General features: G+C 42.0%; 1 long non-coding RNA gene across 1 annotated transcript; it reads left to right on the forward strand.

Moving 5' to 3' along the window:
* Window positions 1-1,088: 1,088 nt before the first annotated feature.
* On the forward strand, window positions 1,089-15,294 carry LOC114114894 (uncharacterized). Its single transcript, XR_003589459.3, has 3 exons — window positions 1,089-1,236; window positions 5,151-5,240; window positions 11,906-15,294. It is a non-coding gene; the product is annotated as an uncharacterized LOC114114894 (long non-coding RNA).
* The last annotated feature ends 599 nt before the right edge of the window (window positions 15,295-15,893 follow it).

Consider the following 15,893-nt stretch of genomic DNA (forward strand, 5'->3'; position numbering starts at 1 on the left):
TCCCCATGGCAGCAGAGCTCACCACACATTCCCAGGCAGGAAAGTGCAAACAGACAGCAATGGATGAGGGAAAGGTCTAGCAGGCCTGCCAGAAGAGAAAGCTAGATGGTGGATTTGTCACATGATGGTGATAGCTAACATACATTGAGGGCTTCATATGGATGCACTATACTAATTATTTTAATTAGTTTGCTTGTTTAATACACCACACCATGCAATCAGGTAGTTACGACCATTATCTTGATTTACAGATGAAGAATTTGAAAGCCTGGGAGGCTGAGTAAATTTCCAAAGGTCACACATCTGGCAAGTGATAGAGACACGACTCAGAACCTGGCAGGCTGAATACAGAGCTGGGCTCTTGACTAGAACACCACAAAGTTGTCCTAATTAATGCTTTGGCAAAGAATAATGTAACCAACATTTATAGAACCTTTAAGCACGGAGAGTGGAAGAAATATTGACGATGACCTGGGGGCTTCATTAAACAAATACTGATTAAGCACCAACTGTGGGGCAGCCCTTCACCGATAAGTTTAGGAAGGAGAGTAGGTACAGTGGTAAAGTCAGCAGACACATCTATTCTTTCATGGAGTTAACATTCTCATGGGAAAGTGAGATGATAAATAATTGTAACAGATGAGTCAGTGATAAGGGGCATGAAGTGGGAGGTAGGAATAGAGTTAGGAGGCTAGAAGAACCCATAATCTCTTATTCACTTGTCCAGCCCCCACCTTCCACACTTGAGGAACACGAGGCAAAGCCAGCAGCGATCTGCTCAAGACCAGACTACACCCAGCTGGTCAGAAGCAGAGTTGGAAGTGAACACTGTCTTCCTGCAAAGCCAATCCCTTCTTCACAGCCCCTCTCATGGAGGGTCTATTTTCCTGTCGTTGTCTAGTTGTTAGACCCGTGTATCGAGGGAGGGAAGCAGCGCTCAAGCACCCGCTCGTTCGCCCCAGGACACAGGATCCCATCCTTTCCCCTTCACAGCCCAGGACCCAGAGAGAAGGCCGGGAGGGGCGGGGCCTGGATACGCGCCGGCGCGTCCAGTAGGTGGCAGCAGCGAGCAGCCGCGCCCCCCTCGCAGCCGCCCGACGATCCCGCATCATGGATGTCGAGCTCTCCTAAATCGCTTTGCTCGCTGGAATTCGAGACCCCAGACGAGGACCAGGATTCATGAACTGGTCTCAGGGGCCCGGGCAGGGGCCTCTGGCTCCCGACGCTGGCCGAGAGGTGGGTCCCGGGGCGGGCCGCCGCTCGTGGACGCCGGGCGGAGGACGCCCTGCCCCCGCCCTGCCTCCCTGTGGTCCACACCCGCTTTGGGCTCCCGAGCCGCTGGGCTGCAATAGTCCGGGTGCGCGCCAAAAGGCGCTGCCGGGCCTGCTTCTGCCGGGCAGTCAGGTCCCAGGAGCGGACGGACCCAGGCGCCCGCGTCCTCTCTGCCGCCTCCTCCCTGCTCTCACCCGAGCTGTTAGCCCACTCGCCTTCAAGGCCAGAGGCTACAGCCCAGACTTGAGAGGGACAGCAGAAAGAGAGAGGGCACCTGAGGATACAGAGCTAACACTGGACTATTTCACCCCCAGGTAATGAGTGAAGTCGAAAAATCGGAAGATTTAAAGGAAACAGGGGCCAAAAAATGAAATAAAAGGCATTCAGGTTGGATAGGAAATAAAACTATATCTAGTCTCAGGTGACATAAACTTCTAAGTGGAAAATCACAAGGAGTCTAATTTAAAAATAAAAACTATTAGAACTAATAAAGTTTAGTAAGTTTGCAGAATAAAAGAACAATATACAAAAATCAGCTGTTTTCTTAAGAATAAAACCACCATATGACCCAGCAATCCCACTCCTAGGCATGTACCCTGAGGAAACCAAAATTGAAAAAGACACATATATTCCATTGTTCTATTTACAATAGCTAGAACATGGAAGCAACCTAGATGTCTGTTGACAGATGAATGGATAAAGAAGTGTGGTACATATACACAATGGACTATTAGTCATAAAAAGGAACACATTTTGAGTCAGTTCTAATGAGGTGGATGAACCTAGAACCTATTATACAGAGTGATGTCAGTCAGAGAAAGATAAATATCATATTCTAATACATATACACGGAATCTAGAAAAATGGTACTGAATAATTTATTTACAGGGCAACAATGGAGAAACAGACGTAGAGACTAGACTATGAACATGGGGAGAGAGGAGGAGAGAGTGAGGTGTATGGAAAGAGTAACATGGAAACTTACATTACCATACGTAAAATAGCCAACAGGAATTTGCGGTATGGCTCAGGAAACTCAAATAGAGGGTCTGTATCAACCTAGAGGGGTGGGATGGGGAAGGAGATGGGAGGGGGGGATGGGGAAGGAGATGGTGGGGATGGGGAAGGAGATGGGGGGGATGGGGAAGGAGATGGGAGGGTGGGATGGGGAAGGAGATGGGATGGTGGGATGGGGAAGGAGATGGGAGGGTGGGATGGGGTAGGAGATGGGAGGGGGGATGGGGAAGGAGATGGGGGGGATGGGGAAGGAGATGGGAGGGAGGTTCAAAAGGGAGGGGATATGTGTATACCTATGGCTGATTCGTGTGAGGTTTGACAGAAAACAAAATTCTGTAAAGCAATTATCCCTCAATAAAAAATAAATTTTTTAAAAAATCAGTTGTTTTCAATACACTAGCAATGAACAATCCAAAGATGAAAATAAGAAAACAACTTAATTTGCCAGAGCACCAATAATAACAAAACACATAGAAATATATTTAACAAAAGAAGTGCAAAACTTCACTCTGGAAACTATAAAACATTGTTCGGAGAAATTAAAGAGAAAAACAAATGGAAAAACATCTCATGTTCATGGATATGGAAGATGTAATATGGTTAAAATGACAATACCCCCAAATTAGTCTGCAGACTCAATACAATCCCTACCAAAATCTCAGCAGCTTCCTTTTTTAAAAAAGAAATTGACTAGCTGATGCTGAAGTTCAAATGGAAATTTAGGGACCCAGACTAGTCAAAATAGTCTTGAAAATAAATATTCAAAAATTATGATCAAGCAGTGGAAAGCAAGACAGTTTGGTGCTATCTACAAATAAATCATCATAATAGAATTGAGAATCTATAAACAAATCCACATACCTATGATCAATTGATTTTCCACAAAGATACCAAATCAATGGAGGAAAGAATACTCTCACCAAATGGTGCCGGGAGAACTGTATGGCCACATGAAGAAGAATGAATTTGAGTCCTTACCTCATATCATACGTATAGGATAACTCAGAGTGGTGAAATCATAGCCTTGCTTTTGACAAAGAAGGTCCTGATTTATTTGGCAATGAGGCAGCTATTGACCTTCTGAAAGGAGTGTCAGGTTTTGGCTGTTTAAAGACTGGGAAGAAAGAGCCCCTACTTTTCCTGCTGTCCTGCCTTTGACATGATACCTACAACATCCCAGGACTGGCTCTGACCACCCTCTCTAAGTTTTAGAATGTCACACTTACTGCTGAGACTGTAAGCTGAGATACTCCATGGTAAGCTGATGTGATCAGCTTCCTGTCTGAGTTCACATAATCACAACCTTCTATTACTAAGACCCCTGTCCTACACTCAACACATTATATCCTTAAACCACAGTAGCATTAAGAGATTAGGTGCACCTGGCTTAATATTCTCACTACTTCCACAGGACATTTGACAGTATGCCCCAAGTAACCCTGGATGTTTTGTACCAATTGTACCCATCAACTGTTACCTAAGTCGTAACCTCAATTGTGACTCTAGCTTCAAATTCTTGGTAGCATTAGAACAACCTATTCACAATTAAAAAGACTATTGATCTTGAGGGGTTTGGACCTTCAGAAGAGACCAGGAAGGTACAGTCAGGTGGTAGGCAGATGTTACACAGTAAGCAGATGTTATGCGGTAGGCAGATGTTGTATGAATATGAGCAACCTGCAGAGGAGTTGGCACACTCTGATTTCCTCTCTCTTCCCTGGACCTACCTTGTCACTGAAGATGGCAGAGTTCTTACCCCTGACTTAGGCCACAGAACCGCTGCTTTCTGCACTTTACTCTGGGATGTGGTGGGAGACCATCAACCCTCATTGCTTTTGGCTCAGCCCTAACTCGTCATCTCACTGGTTCATAATGTAGTCATGCTCCCAAGTAAGAAAAGCTGTTACTGACTCATGAATGCAGAACTGAGTTGAATGATCGCTGAGTAGATCAGAGCAGAAATGAAAGTACCCCTCCTAATTTCACCTTCTCTCATCAAACAAAGCAAAGCCCTTCTCTTAGCCCTATCTATTCCTTGAGACTACATGGTCCCCACTTTTATAGAAAATGTAGTAAGGGTTACCATATATGTAAAGATCAGAGAGAGATCATTAAATGGAATTTCTTTATTGTTGGGTTATTTTAGCAAAAAGTCTAGGGATAGGTGACAAAACATTAAGAAACTGTGAAGCAAAGCTGACTCTGGTCAGAAGGAAGCTTGTACAACTGTTACAACAAGTTCATTGTGAACCATTAAAATAGAATTGCTAGGGATGGGAAGTGGGGTTGAAGGAATGTCAGGGGGCTGGAAGAAAGTGGCCATAAACAATAGAGATCTTTATGCCCACCCTGCTAGGTTTCCAAGCTTGGCTAAAACTAACCTTCCTACTATAGTGTTGATATAGAAGTAAAGAATTTTCAAACTAGATCTTTTAGAAAGTACCCAGTCTAGAATGTATACGGATAGTTTTGAAAGCCCCATTTAGCTCTAAAAATAATCTGATTTTTTGTTTCTTTGATTTAGTTCAGAATCATTTTTAAAAAGAAAAGTAACTTGGAGCTCAATAATTAACATAGATCACTTACTGAGTGCTTATTTTGAACCAGGCACTGAAGTGACTGCTTCACGTATATTACCTCATTTAATCCTCACAACAGCCCGGTGAAGCAGCACTGCAATTGTTCCCTTTTTACAGATGGAGAAACAGAGGCACAGAACGGCTAACTGTTTGCCAGGGTCACACTGCAAGGCTGTCATAGAGCAGCATACGAGAAGAGCTGCCTGTTTAAAGCAAGAAGAGGGAAGGGTTTCAAGTGGTGAAGGTGTCAACAACCCTGTCATTGTTTCTTCTCCCTCACAGCTCAGAGAACCCTGTTTGAAAACTTTTGATAAGAAAACTGGAAGATAAACTGAATCACTCAAGTTCAAGATAGGATAAAATGTGACAAAGGTAAATATTTTAATTCATATTTAGTTTTAGAGAAAGAAAGGCAAATCTGTGGGAGCCAGAAACAAGCGCATGATTCACAGCCTTATGGGTTCATGGGAGCAGATGCCATGGGGACCCTGGGGCTTCTCAGCCTGGACACTGGTCCTCAGAGCGGGGCTGGTCTTCTAATGTCCACCACCACCTCCATTATTAGACATGACCTTGGGCCCATGTAAGCAGGAGAGCTGGACATTTGCTCCCTGCATGAAGCTTGAAGCCTAAAAGTGTTGCTTTTCCATCAAAAAGGCATTAGAAAGCTTACTTCAGCCTTCCAAGGACACCCTGAAAAAAACCACACACCTGTGAGGAAAAGTCAAACCCTCAGAACCACTACTTGAGAAAGTGTAGGATCTGAATTTGCCCTGCGCTCTACAGGAATTCCAGTCAGAGAAGTAAGTAATAAAAACTGGCCCTTCGATGTTGATTCTCTAGGAAGACAACAGAAACAATTGCAAACACTACCCTGTCACAGAGCAGTGTACATAGGTTGAAGACTAGGTCAGGGTAGTTCACAGTAAGAGAGACACAAATCTCACAAGGAAACTATCTGGAGAGAATACCAGCAGATGTAACCAGCCAGTGAATTAGCATTGCAAAAATGGGAAATAAAAGAACTGAAAATGAAAGACACCTGAAATAAGTGTTAAAGGTTATTTAAAAGATTTTTTTAAATTAGGAACTATAATGAAAGAATAGAGCACTACGGACAGACAAATTCGATAAATAACCAGGTAGAACAACCAAAAACTTTTTTGATAAAATTTTATTTGACAGAATACAAATTTGATTTTTTAAAAAGACACATTTGATAAATTTTCAAATATAACTCCTATAAACAAACAAATAAAAAGGCACTGCAATTAAGGACTCACTGGATAGGTTAAACAAAAGATTCAGCACAGCAGAGGAAAAAAATCCTTGAACCTGAACACAGATCTACAGAAATAACCCAGAATATAACTGTAAAAACAAGGTGAAAAGTGAAAGTTGCTCAGTCGTGTCTGAGTCTTTGCCACCCCACGGGCTATATAGTCCATGGAATTCTCCAGGCCAGAATACTGTAGTGGGTAGCCTTTCCCTTCTCCAGGGGATCTTCCCAGCCCAGGGATTGAACCCAGGTCTCCCACATTGCAGGCGGATCCTTTACCAGCTGAGCTACAAGGGAAGCCTGTAGAAACTACAAAAGAATTAAGCAAGATAGAGAATAGAAAATGAGAAGCCCAACATAATTTAACAGAACTTCCAGAAGCAACTACTGAAAGGGAGTCAGTATTCACAGGGGAAATGACTAAGGATATTCCAGAATGAAGACATGACTCTTCAGGCTGAAAAAGCACATTAATTTCCCAACAGGATAAATAACAAAAAAAGATTTTTTAAGCATGATTTCTATTTCTCTAAAGGTTTTATCTGTTCTTGTTTTTCCTTCCAATCCTTCTTCCAGGGTTTAATTTCCATTTCATCTAAGTGTTCAATTTTATAGAATCAAACAGTTGAATGAAAATGTAAGACTAGAAATTAATAAAATGAAAAACAAAGAATATAGAAAGAAGGAAATAACAATGACAGTGACAAAAATAATGAAATATTTCTCTGTTTTAAGAACTCATTCTCAAGCTGCTGCTGCTGTTTTAGTTACTTATGCTGGGCTCTGCTTGCTTCCATGACAGACAGGCTGTTCCCCCATGTGCTAATCAGAAGTCAGCTTCCAGGGCAGCTTTACTCTCAGTCTACTGCCCATGTGGTCAGAAAAGCCTTCCAGAGCAGATACACCAGCACAGGGAGGGAAGCTGGGGAAAGAAGATGGAGACTTCAGCAAAGGTCGGGACCCCAAAGGCACGCAGACTAAGAGTGACACCCAGTGGCCTGATCACATGAACAGCACAGCACAGAGGGGTGGTGGTGGGTTCCTGGTCCACACCCTGGCTGCTGCAGGCGGTAGGTTGTCTGTGGGGGTTTTCCTCCAATTCCTGTGTTTTGAGAGTCTGTAATCTAGAGAGTGCTTTGGGGATATGCAATGAGCCAGTTCCCCTCTCCGCTCCCCTTTCCTACCTCTCTTTCTCTCCCTTTCCTTCCCTACCAAATGTGAAATCTCTGGTGCATGGGGTCCCACAGGTGACCAGGTGGAGGCCAACAGGTGACTCTGTACAAGTAAGGAGAAGGTCTCCTACCACCTCTGTGATACAGGGGATGATATTCTGCAGGGTCAGTGTATCCTGTACAACCAAGCTATGTGCTGATCAGATTAATTTAGTAATACTGGTAGTACTAGTAGTAGTATTGAAATTCAAGGTGGAGGTATAAGATGCTTGACTGCCAGTGTAGACAGTCCATTATATCAGAAATAAACCTCAGTGAGGCCTGGTTAGGTCTCCCTCACTTCTCCAAACAAAGCTGTAGTTATCTTTCTAAACGCTTTAGCAACTGCCAGCCTGGAGATTATTCTGCAGAAATGCTGGCCAAGATGCAAACACTGTAACAACACTGTAAAATCTGACACCCCCCCTATCATCCACCACCAATAGCCCCAACAATGACAAAACTAGTATATATTGACCACACACACACACACACACACACACACACACACACACACACTACTGTGCAAGGCACCACCCTTCTAAGTGCTTTGCATGTATTAGCTGTTTTATATTTATGACGATCCTATTAGGCAAATACTAATATTTTACAGATGAGAAAACTGAAGCATAGAAAGATAAATTAATGTGTCCAAAGTCACCGAGCTAGAAAGCTAATGGGGACACATGGTGTTCTCATGTAACCCCAGAGTGCCTTTCAGGCAGTCTGTCTCTAGAACTCTGTCAACCATTAAGCTGCACTATATCCAAATGACCTCCCAATGGCCAGTCCCAAAGGGCTTCCCTCAGTCCACCCTGCTTTACCTCTCTGAGATCTGCAACAGTGTTAACCATCCGTTCCCCTCCACAGTGGCTGGTTCTTTCCTCTCAGCCTTGTTGTGGTTCAGTAGCTAAGTTGTGTCTGACTCTTTGCAACCCCATGAATTACAGGATGCCAGGCTTCTCTGTGCTATCTCCCTGAGTTTGCTCAAACTCATGTCCATTGAGTCAGTGATGCCATCCAACCATTTCATCCTCTGTCACCGCCCCCCTTCTCCTCTTGCTCTCAGTCTTTCCCAGCATCAGGGTCTTTCCCAGTGATTCGACTCTTCACATAAGGTGGCCAAAGTATTGGAGCTTCAGCTTCAGCATCAGTCCCTCCAATGAATATTCAGGGTTGATTTCCTTAGGATTAACTGGTTTGATCTGCTTTCTGTCCAAGGGACTCTCAAGAGTCTTTTCTAGCACCACAGTTCAAAAGCATCAGTTCTTCAGCACTCAGCCTTCTTTATGGTACAACTCTCACATCCATACACAACTACTAGAAAAACCATAGCTTTGACTAGATGGACCTTTGTCAGCAAACTGATGTCTCTGCTTTTCAATATGCTATCTAAGTTTGTCATAGTTTTTATTCCAAGGAGCAAACATCTTTTAATTTTGTGGCTGCAGTCACCATCCACAGTGATTTTGGAGCCCAAGAAAATGAAATCTGTCACTGTTTCCACATTTTTCCCGTCTATTTGCCATGAAGTGATAGGACCAGATGCCATGATCTTAGCTTTTTGAATTTTACCCAGTTTATTCACTGTCCTCTTTCATCTTCATCAAGAGGCTCTTCAGTTTAATTCCTCTTTTGCTATAGGTGGTATCATCTGCATATCTGAGGTTGTTGATATTTCTCCCAGCAATCTTGATTCCAACTTGTGCTTCATCCAGCCCCACATTTCGGATGGTGTACTCTGCATAGAAGTTATATAAGCAGGGTGACAATATACAGCCTTGATGTACTAGTCTGTTATTCCATGTCTAGTTCTAACCGTTGCTTCTTGACCTGCATACAGATTTCTCAGGAGGCAGGTCAGGTGGTCTGGTATTCCCATCTCTTTAAGAATTTTCCAGTTTGTTGTGATCCACACAGTCAAAGGTTTTAGCATAGTCCATGAAGCAGAACTAGATGTTTTTCTGGAACTCCCTTGCTTTTTCTATGATCCAGCAGATGTTGGCAATTTGATCTCTGGTTCCTCTGCCTTTTCTAAATCCAGCTTGTACATCTGGAAGTTCTTGGTTCATATACTGTTGAATCCTGGCTTGAAGGATTTTGAGCATTACCTTGCTATCATGTGGAATGAGCAGAATTGTTTGGTAGTTTGAACATTCTTTGGCATTGCCCTTCTTTGGGATTGGAATGAAAACTGACCTTTTCCAGTCCTGTGGCCACTGCTGAGTTTTCTAAATTTGTTGGCGTATAGAACACAGCACTTTCACAGCATCCTTTTAGGATTTGAAATAGCTCAGCTAGAATTCCATTACCTCCACTATCTTTGTTCATTGTAATGCTTCCTAAGGTCCACTTGACTTCACAATCCAGGATATCTGGCTCTAGGTGAGTGACCACACCATTGCAGTTATCCAGTTCATTAAGGCCTTTTTTGTACAGTTCTTCTGTGTATTCTTGCCACCTCTTCTTAACCTCTTCTGCTTCTCTTAGGTTCTTGCCGTTTCTATTCTTTATTGTGCCTATCTTTGTATGAAATGTTCCCTTGGTATCTTTAATTTTCTTGAAGGGATCTCTAGTCTTTCCCATTCTTTCCCTCTCAGCCTGCTCCCTTCTCTTTTGCTATGCTTACTTCCTCTGCTCTGTAAATAGAAGCATCCTCCAAGGTTCTTCCCCACCAACTCTATTTTCCATTCTCTTTATTCTTTCTCCTTTTCACGAGGACCTTGATTGAAGCGTTCCTTGAATTTAATGGTCAGGACACTGGGGTGCCATACCCAAGTTGTTGGGTTCATCATTTTCACTCCTGGAGTCCTCATTTCCTCCTGCAGCAAAGTCAGGGGGTTGTTTAGAGCAGAGGTTCTTACCTTGGCTGCACGCTGGCTCCACCTGGTGGTGGAATAAGAAGAACACGAGAAAGGGCTGGGAGTGAAAATTTCGAGAATGAATGTGTTTTCCCATACATTAGTTCAGAGATATAAATTGTCTTGAACTTATCTTTAAAAACATCTTACATTTATCTTACATCAAAATAGCATACGTTTATTAACATATTATGAAAATGTTACTCACATGTACCATGTCTGACTTCTTGTGACTCCACGGCCTGTAGCCCGCCAGGCTCCACTGTCCACGGAATTCTCCAGACAAGAATACTGGAGTGGGTGCAATGTCCTCCCGGAGGTCTTCCCGACGCAGGGATCGAACCCAGGTCTCCTGCATTGCAGGCAGATTCTTTACCGTTCGAGCAACCCGGGAAGCCCCATTAACATGTTATGGGTCTCTCTAAATGCTTAGAGAAATGTCCAAACCAAATACAGCTTCTTCTAAAACATGCAGGATGGCAGTGCCCCAGACTAAAAATGTTGAGTGCCGCCACCTGCTGCCTTCCTTAATGTTCTCCTGCCTTGGGCTCAAATTCCCATAGAAGGGATCACAGACAGTTTACACAAGAGCCAGGATTTACTCTGACATCCTTGCTTGCCCTGTGTTCCTTCTCATCCTATACCCAGAAAGCTTTTTCTTGTAAAAAGCAGACTGAAAACTATGAAATTCTGAAATTCTATTAATCCTTAGTCCTCTAAGCACAGTTATAAACATGATTTATCTGTATTGATATTTTCCTCCTTTAGGCTTGATTTCTAAAAAACAAATACATGGTTTTTTGCCTTTTTTTTTTTTTCTGTTCTGGCTATTTTGAGCCCAGATTTGGCCCTCAGGTAGGTATTATGACAGTGCTGCTTGCACACATTAATATGCAAAAAAATTGTCTAAAATCTCATTAAATGCAAGTTCTGTTTTCAGTAGGTCTGAAATGGGGTCTGAAATTCTGCATTTCTAGCAGGCTCCTAGGTAATGCTGAGGTTTCTGGTCAGTGGGCCACACTTTGAATAATGAGGGTCTGTAATATTCACTGGAAGAGATGTTTAGCATGGAGAACAAAAGATCTCCAAGACTACAAATGGAAAAATCTCTCCCTTATTCCTTCAACCATGAGCCATCTGACCCTTTACCCTTTGCACAAGGTTGCTTCCTGTGTAAATCTGCATGAAGCCAGTATTTTCTGGACGATATTAAAGATACATCAAATCGAGTGGCATTCCCTTGCCTTGCTTCGCTTTGCTTTGTAACTGTAACTCTCCTATCATGAGTTGCTCTCCATGCAGAGAGTAGGTGAACCATTTCCCACCACACTGGTACTGCTGCTGTGCCCCAGTATCCTTATTTACCTTCTGCAAAACCTTGCAGCCTAAGCCTGCTGCTGTAAGCAGAGAAGTGCTGTCTCCTACCCAAAGCTGTGACATAGGGTATCTGATACTTTTATTTTCCCAGCTGCTTCTTTGCTCTTGCTCAAAACTAGTTCCTCATTTTTAAGAAGCTATTAATCACACATCAATCTCAGTACCTTGCTTTTAGTAGGTGATCGATAACTCTTTGCCAGATTTGACTGGTTATCTAATAAAGAAGGATCTCCCTGGAGACAAAGAAGCCAGATTCTTCACATGGCATTTCAGAAGAATGATTAACATTTACTTTCTATTTATTTACAGACAAGTGAAGATGTTTCAAAAAGCCAACCAGCGACGTCATCTTCAAGGATTTACCTCTTGCAGTTTTTAGAGCCAGATTAATTCCTTAATGTCAAGTCCTACAGATTGGCTGAGTTGGGAAGTGGCTGTCTCTGCCTGCCTGCTTCATGCCTGCCCAAAATTCTACTTTGACTATAACTAGCCATTGTCCAAATGTTACTTTTCCTCAAGGTCAGGTCATTTTATCAAGACTCAACCAATTGAACCGGCATGTGACAGGTGACAGAATCTCAATTCAGCTTGAGATTGAATTGAGTTCAGTAGAGAGAGAAAGGGAAGCTCCAGCCTCTGATTAGAGGAGACACAATGAAGTTAAAGATAACTGAGCTGTACCTTGGAGGATGCAGGCAAACCTGGGTGAAGGTGTGAGGGAGAGTTTAAAAGTGGGAATGAAATGGATGAAGACTTGGCAGTCAAATGTACAATGTAGGTCTAGCAGATAATACAGAGTCCATCTCAACTGTGACCAAAAATAAATGATATGGAGTGGAACATAATGAGTCATGACACGGGGGGAGAATGGTAGCCAGATTGTGCAACTTTTTATATGTCAGCCTGAAGAGATTTAAATTAACCTTGTAGGCAATAGAGAGTGATGGAAGATTTGTAATTAAGTAAATGTCACAGTGAAAATTAATGTCCTTACTATTTGGTCGTGGTGTCTAGATCATCTTCAGATGAGGTATGAGTTTGAACGTGAGTCATATTCTCCCACAAACTTGATCTGTCTTGGTAAATGTACTACATACATGAGAAAAATGTCTATTCTCTAGTTATAGGGTATTGTGTTTGTCAAACACAATGTCAAAATGATCAGCTGTTTTCCATGTCATGTTTATTTTTACTGATTTTTTTGAGTTCTTTCAATTGTATGTTATTTTGTTGTCATTTTAATTGCTGAGAGAGGGTGTTAAAATCCCTAACTGAGATTGTAGACTTTCTGTTTCTCCCCTCAATTTTATCAATTGCTTCTTTGTTTCAAAGATTATCAGCACACATTAATGATTATATGTCTTTTCATATACCATTTCAGCCTTCTTATGCTTACACCTTACATGATATCTTTTTTTGATCCAGTTGCTTTTAACCTATCTTTGAATTTAAAATATGTATCTGGAACATAGCATACAGTTGGATCTTACTTTTTACAAATCAATTCTAAAAATCTCTCTCTTTTAAGTAGTGTTGTTTTTTAGTCTTCTGGCTCCCATGGTTTGTAATGAGAAGTCAGAGGTCTTTTTTTTTTTTTTAATGTTCCTGACACTTGCTAAAGATGATAAGGAGGACTTTATTCAAGAAGGAGAAACTGCTGTATGGGGTTTTGCAGCAGGGAATAGAGGGCAGGCTAAACTCCAAATACAACAAGGACAAGTGGAGATTGATACCCAAGGAACAGGATGGAGTCAGTAAATGGAAAATTACTAAGAGGAAAAATCAGGGACGGGGGGATTCTTGCTGAAGCCACACTGGGGTGATAAGATATTGAGGATCAGGGGTAAGGAATTTGATCAGATATGGGGAGTGATCAGAGACTGAGTGGAGGATTTTGCTAAACTGACTCAGCAGGATTCTTACTAATACCGCAGTAAGTGGATCAGGAGAGCGCCCGCAGGTGGGGTCTAGTCAAAAAGAGATCTCAGAGAAGCTTGATTCAAGTTTGATCAAAGGAGAGAGTCTGTCATATTCCACTGTGTGTAGTGTCTTTTTCTCTAGCTCTTTCCACATGTTCTCTTTACCTTTGGTTTTCAACACTTTGATTATTAAGTGACTAGAAACAGTTTTCTCTAATTTCTCTTACTGAGCTTCTTGCATTAGTGTCTTTGAGGAAAGATTCTGCCTCATTCTCTCTCTCTTCTCTCATTTGGGGACGCCAGTTACACAGTGTTAGACCTTTTGTTATCATTCCCCATGTCATTTTTTAAGGATTTATTTTTTCTAGATTTGCTTTAGATTTAAAACAAAATTGAGAGGAAGGTACAGAGATTTCTCATATTACATCCGCTGCCCACACACAAGCATAGCCTCCCCCATTGTCAGCATCACTCACCAAAATGGTACATTTTTTACCAAGAATGAATCTACTTTGACACAGCAAAAAAATTTTTATAATCTAAAGTTTATAGTTTATCCAAGGGTTCATTCTTGGTGTCATACATCCTATGTGTTTAGACAACATATCATGACCAATGTCCATCATTAAATATACAGAATATTTTTACCACTCTAAAAATCTTTTATGCTGTCTATCACACCCCACCCCCACCCATGCAACCACTGATCTTTTTCTTGTCCCCCTAGTTTTGCCTTTCCCAGACTGTCATATGGTCGGAATCATATAGAATGTAGCATTTTTAGGTCTGACTTCTTTCACTTAGTAATATGCATTTAAGATTCCTCCATATCTTTTGATATGATCTCCATGATCTAAGAGCTCATATCTTTTTTTAGCACCAAATAAACCACTCTGTTGTCTAGATGTGCCACAGTTTATTCACCTACTCAAGGCCATCCAGTTTGCTTCCAAGTTTTGGCAATTATGAGTAAACCTGCTATAAACATCTTTGTGCACTTTTTTTTTTTAACATAAGTTTTTAACTCCTTTGGGTAAAAACCAAAAAGTGTAATTGCTAAATCGTATAGGAAGAGCATGTTTAGTTTCTATAAGAACTGCCAAACTGTCTTCCATAGTGGTTGTGCTCTTTGCACTCTCATTAGCAGTGTGCGAGAGTTCCTGCTGCTCCATGCCCTCACCACCATTTGATGTTGTCAGTGTTCTGGGTTTTGGCCATTCTAATAGGTATTTAGTGGCATACTGAACTGCATTTCCTGATGACGTATGATGTGCAGCATCTTTTCACATGCTTATTTGCATCTCTTCCTTGTTAAGATGTCCATGAAGGTCTTTGGCCCATTTTTTTTAATTGGGTTATTTGATTCTCATTGTTGAGTTTTAAGTGTTATTTGTCTATTTTGAATAACAATCCTTTACCAGATGTGTCTTTTGCAAATATTTCCTCTTGGGTTTGGCTCATTCTCTCATTCCCTTGACATTGTCTTTGGCAGAAGCAGAAGTTTTTCAGTTTAATGAATGCTAGCTTATTAATTATTTCTTCTAGGATCATATCTTCAGTATTATATCTGAAAAGGTGTGGCTATACCCAAGTTCATCTAGGTTTTCTCCTGTGTTATCTTCTGGAGTTTTGTAGTTTCATATTTTACATCAAGGCTTGTGATTCATTTTGAGTTAATTATTGTGAAGAATGTAAGGTCTGTGTCTAGAACAGACACAGATCTAGATATTCCAGCATCATTTGTTGAAAAGAGAAATATTTTTGCTTCATTGTACTGCCTTTGCTCCTCTGTCAATGATCAGTTAACCATATTTATGAGAGTCTATTTCCTGGACTCTCTGTTCTGTTACACTAATCTAGTCTTTTCTTTTGCCAGTGCCTCACTATCTTGATTACTGCAGCATGATAGGAAGTCTTAAAGTCAGGTGACGTCAGTCTTCCTACTTTGCTATTCTCTTTCAATGTGTTGACTCTTCTGGGTCACCAGAAACATGAGGGACCCAAAGTCCTACTCAAAGCTCAATTCTGCCTTTGATATCCTGGCTGCAGCAGGAGGCCCAGGGAGTATGCAAGGGGCTGCCCAGCCCTCGGCACCCATAGTCCTTGCACTGTCGGGCCTCTGACAGGGTAGCAGAGCTCCTCCTTGCCTCTCTGCAGATTGCTTCATGCCTATCAGGCTGTGGCACATTCCACCCATTCTAGGATTGAGATACACAGTTTGGTACCAGTGGGGGCTACCAGGGTATGGGAGGGGGACAGACAGCATCCCAGCATTCAAAGCTTGCTCCCTCCCTGACTGGCTTGGCCCACACTGATTCGCCTGCCCTGGGAAAGGGCTTGCCACCCAGCCTCTTTCTGCAAACACCTCCCTTAGCTAT

This window comes from Ovis aries, chromosome 5, assembly GCF_016772045.2.
Source record: "Ovis aries strain OAR_USU_Benz2616 breed Rambouillet chromosome 5, ARS-UI_Ramb_v3.0, whole genome shotgun sequence".
NCBI classification, from domain to species: Eukaryota; Metazoa; Chordata; class Mammalia; order Artiodactyla; family Bovidae; genus Ovis; species Ovis aries.